We start from the raw sequence: 5,157 nt of genomic DNA on the forward strand, positions 1-5,157 counted from the left end.
TTCAGATTTTTAATTACCGGCGCATCCCTGCAAAGTAGCAGGGATGCTCCAGTAATTGTGCGTCACGCCACCATCACCCATGGTGCGCTGTATTTACAATGCGGCGCACCATGGGCCCAAAACGTTACCAAAGCGTTACGCATCTGTGCCGTAAAGGCGGCGCATTGCTGGAGTTGCGTCGCAACGATGGTGCAGCTCCATCAATGCTCTGGGGTGCCCTATCTCCCCAATGCTGCGTCAAGCCATTCGTCTGCTTCAAGCAGGCGCAGGGTTTGAGTCACGCATCATTGTCCTCAAAGTGACTGATTGAAATCTTGTAGATTTCCCTCAGCCACTTTTAGGATGCGTTCCTACGCAGGAACGCCCTCCCTTGCGCCGGAACGCCCCCTATTGGCGCAGGGCTTTACAACGTGATGCATCTCCCATATGCGTCACGTTGTTAATATACGCCGCACCATTGCGCCTCTTTTGTGCTGCCGCTGCGTCACAAAAGTCACGCAACAATGGAGCAAAAGAGCCGCAAGTGGCTTCTAAATCAGCCCCTACAGACTCAAGTCCAGTCCTTCCTTTGTACACATGGCGATAAGAAGAAATAGTGGTGGTGGATTGATAGTTTGAGTATTTTAATGACTGGTTAATGTAGTAGGAAACTTTAGTGTTGTCGCTGATCTTCAATCACGATGGGCTTTGGCTGTCACTTCGCGTGCTGCGGACTGCTGCCTGCCAATCCTAGGCAAACCTTTTTAGTACTTTGTTTAGTGAGTTACATAAGGTAATTTCCAATTAGACGGTCCGCAAATCAAGCAATACTAAAGTAATAACGTAGTCGACCACATGAGATTGGTCAATAATATATCCCGTGGAGTAGTTGTCTATTTGCTATTTCGCAAAAATATTTTGTTAGTTCTTTTGAAATGTTTGATTTGGTTGACAAATATCATCCATGTTTTCTGTTTTTCTTTCTTTCATGTTGTACATCAGCTTCCCCCAGGGGCAAGAGGAGGACACAGGAGGAAGAGGAGGGTGCTGTTGACGATGCAGGCCAGGACCGGGCAGGCGAGGGCTCCTTTGCTGGCCCCAGTAAGTTTTAATTTTAATATAGAGTACTTATTTTTTCCTAGCGTTCCTCATTCGATTTTTTCTAAATCGTCTTTGATCTTCTTGTAGACAGGATCTAAATTCTTATCCTGTCTCGACTATGACTCTGTGTGGTATTACTAGATTATTCTTATTAGTCTGTCTGTGTAGCTAACTAAGATTGCACATTTGGCATTTCCATTGGACTCCCATTCTAGTCAGCAATAGCTCTATGCACTGAGTGCAGTCCTCTGGGATTGTCCATAATGTCTTTTCAAGTATTCTAAATGTTTATGCTTTGACAATTGCCAACAATAAAAAGGTGAATGACCACCAAGAAAGAATAAGATACTACTTTACTTTTGGTTTGGATAGGAGGACAATCCATTCTACTACTGTTGCAGGGACAAATCTGCACAAACTGAACTATGGACACTAAATAATGCATTGCTTAGCTTATCAATTATAATAGGTGCTGTTAGACTTTCCACATACCTCAGTGATAACAGACTTTGTAGTTGAACCCCCAATCTCCTTACTGACTAGATAGTGTGGCAGAGTCATTTAGCTCCCAAAGTCACCGATGGCACGGACTTATGCTTGCAAAAATTCCAAACCCTTTAGCTCATCCACTCTAGTCTGGAGGACCAAAAACCACAGAGTCTATTGGAGTTTAAAAGCTTTATTAAAAGTAAACAAATTTATTGAAATCAAGTTTGTCATAAAAGTAAACGTTTAACTGGAAATGGAAAAGTGCTTAGTGCTGACGATTAATTGGACACATTTCTTGTGGTCGAGCCGAGCTCTCACCTGCTCGTGTTCTTAGAAGTCAAGCTTCTGTCTGTTAGGATAAAAAGTGGTGCGTGTTAAAAATAAAAAGCAAGCATTCATCAGTTGTGCCAAAAAGTGCAGCAAGACAACAGCCTTCCCTGGAAAAAGGGACATTTTTACTTTACAGTAGACAGTCACAAATTATTAAATTGTATACTGTTTTTTTCACATTTCTTTCTTCCTCCTAGACCAAATATTATATAGTAGTGAGAGGTGTATTCTAACATTATTAAATGTACTTTGTAGGTGGAACATCTGGAGGCGGGGCCAGCGTCGAGGTGGTGGTGGCATTGGACGAGGACAACTCTGGGGAGGAGGCGGTGGAAGTGCCGGACAAATCTGTGGGGGATGACACGGTGGTGGCGGGCAGAGGTAAGCTATACATTCCTTACTCATTTGAGATTGAAGACTGCAGAGTGTGCTTTCTGCACGGGTGTATTATAAATAAACCAGGTAGTAGCCTCCTCTAAATGTACTTCGACTTAGCTGTGAAGTTTTTGGCGAGAAGAATCCCAATCAGATCTGAGGTGAACTTGATGGAAGGGATGAACGAAAAGCGAAAGAAGGGTGTATGTAAGTGTGGAAGGACGAGAAATGTAATGATGACTGGCAAAGAAGAATGATATGTGTTTGCTTGGTCCCCGAGGTGGCTGGGAAGGAAAGAATATGGTATGGTGCATGGCTGGGTGAATGATGAAGCAAGGATGGGTGTAAGGAGAACAGCCTGGGTGGGTGAAACAGAAACTGTATGTGTGCATATACTTTGAATGGATGGATGCCTGGATCATTCATGGTACTATCTGACTCTTAGATAGCATATGTGTATCTAGAGAGAGTAGACGGTCACTGGATGAACTAAGTGTTACTTTGAAGAGCATGTAACACCGCACCCGCACGTCCGTTCCAGTGTAGTAAAGGCAAGGAAAAGAAGTTGTAATTTTGTCCAAATACTACCATGAAAAGTAGCAGTAGTTTGTATTGCAACTGCAAGCACAGCATATATCCGGTTATTACGGTGGACACTCCCTACCTCTCTTAATAACTTTAGTTTAGTAGTAGTACGTCATTCATGTGTGGGGGTATCACTGTTCACTCAATAATAAGCAAAGCACCTAAAGTCATCCCATATGTCATTAAATACATCCCATGTGAAGTGATAGATAATCAGATTATTTAGCTTCTTTATTTTCCTTTTCTAATACTCATTTGCACTGTAGGGTGAAAGCTAAATTAATTAAGCAGTAGCCCTTTTAACAGAGTATTCTCAGTGCCACCCGTAATAGAAAAGTAAGAGCCTCACCACCTGCATGTACTGGACCGGTACAGTGACGCAAGTCTGTCTCACTCACCATGGTGTGCGTCTGTTTTTCTCGGGTGCAAGTTCACTGCGCTGGCATTATGCCGGCTTGCATAAGATAACGTACCAATTTTCCTAAACAAGAGAGAAGAAGAAGAATAAGACTGGTGTACTGTCATAGTCGACTGTAATGGAAGTCCATAGTGCTTGTAGAATTTGTTCCTTAAACTCCCACTAATTTTAGAGCAAGGATGAAGAAGTCGGAGGTTACATAGATACTGTCCTCAATAGTTATGTACTGTGCTTTCAATTTGCTACTTGTACTGTGACAACTTTCTGCTCAATCATTTTGTGTTAAACTTAAGGAGCATTGGTTACAGACTATGTCTTTCTTTCTTCATGTAGTTGCTCCTTCCAAATCCAAGACACCATCAAGGAGGAAGGAGCTGGCTCGAATGGCCCGGCAACGGAGGCTGGATGCCACTGTCGCTGAATATCGGCGGCTGGTGGCCCTGGAGGAGGAGGAGACGCAGTCTGGTACAACAACAACATCCACGGGGACAGCTGCATCCTCCTCCGTGCGGGCTGCCAGCCAGCGCAGTGCTCCAGCGGTATGTAGCCGGGCTACCAAAGCCAAACGCCAATGCCGAGCTGCAAAGACAGCAGCTGCCCCCCACAGGATTTGCAAGGCACACCGGCGCCGCTTATCCCTCAGACTGTCCTACCTGGAGCAGGAGGTCTTGAACTATAAGAACTTGGTGGAGGGCCTCCGCTTCGAACTTGCCACCCTCCGCAAGGAGCATGATGCCCTGGCTGCTAAAGCCAACAGCACCCTGCCATAGTGTCCCTTGCCCCTTTTTTAGAGACTTTTGGGGGGTGGGAATTGGGAGTTGGGTTTTTTGGGGACTTTTGAAGGACAATCGTTGGGGTTAGGGAGGGTCTTGCGGGAGATTATTTTGTTAGGGCTATAAAAATATAATTTTTGAAACTTTATCTGACCATACCTGTTTTTTACTGCTTTTGAGTCTGGTGGGTGGGGGTTTAACAGTAAGTTTGTTTTCCTGAATAGTCCTAGGACTTTAGTAGTACTACCGTCAATCTCTCGTCTCTCCTAATACTCCATTATACTACCTCCAACCAAACGCCTATCTTACCTGTAATTTCTGGTTGCAAGTAGGGCTAGGCCCAGGGCTGGCTCCACGGGAAACAGCGAATAAGGTTGGCAATCCTGGGCGGATAAAATTTCCTCATAGCGGTGGTACTAGTGGTGTGACACAGTGGCAGTTGCATGCCTATGAAAAAAAAGAAAATGAAATCTGGTTTGTCCTCCTGAGCAATACAACGGTACAATAGAGAATATAGCAGGTGACAGTACACTAGAACAGTGCCACATTGTAGCCTAACAAATGGTAAAGTATAACTACTAATTCGGTTGAAGTTCTTTGACATTAGCCATGGGTCTTTGTCAAGCAGAGTAAGAATATATCCTCGGATTTCTTCACCAGCCTGTTGGTATCACCTTATCCTCCCCAGCAAGTGTGTGGATTTATTGCTGTAATTTAGTCACACATCAATCAAAACCACACAGCCCGGGGGAAGAGGGTTAGGGTTTGAAAAATGGATGGGTACGGGGGGTTTTGGGAAAGGTTTTGTGAGACAAGAAAAAATAGCACAGCATGGACAAACAATTGTGAACATAAACAAATCTTTGGGTACAAACCTATCCATCAATCTTTGAAAGTGCATGCACTAGTGCATGCATGTCAGTGAAAAGTAAGTAGTACTTTCGACAACTGTGGAAGAAAGAATGCGACAGTACAGGGCGTGTGTGGAATTATTGATAACTATATTCAACATAAGGTCTCTGTTGCCAGATACCTGAGAGCCTTGCTGGTCACTATAAATCCATTCACAACACTCAATGGGGTTGGTCTGGAAGGTGTAGTAGATAG

At 44.1% G+C, this 5,157-nt stretch overlaps 1 long non-coding RNA gene across 1 annotated transcript; it reads left to right on the forward strand.

Annotated features, from left to right (window-relative positions):
* Positions 1 to 1,018: 1,018 nt before the first annotated feature.
* LOC147750873 (uncharacterized) lies at positions 1,019 to 3,686 on the forward strand. The gene is made up of 3 exons (XR_015299888.1): positions 1,019 to 1,080; positions 2,155 to 2,280; positions 3,611 to 3,686. It is a non-coding gene; the product is annotated as an uncharacterized LOC147750873 (long non-coding RNA).
* The last annotated feature ends 1,471 nt before the right edge of the window (positions 3,687 to 5,157 follow it).

The sequence above is a fragment of the Lissotriton vulgaris genome, chromosome 1_1 (genome assembly GCF_964263255.1).
Source record: "Lissotriton vulgaris chromosome 1_1, aLisVul1.2, whole genome shotgun sequence".
In the NCBI taxonomy this organism is placed as follows: domain Eukaryota; kingdom Metazoa; phylum Chordata; class Amphibia; order Caudata; family Salamandridae; genus Lissotriton; species Lissotriton vulgaris.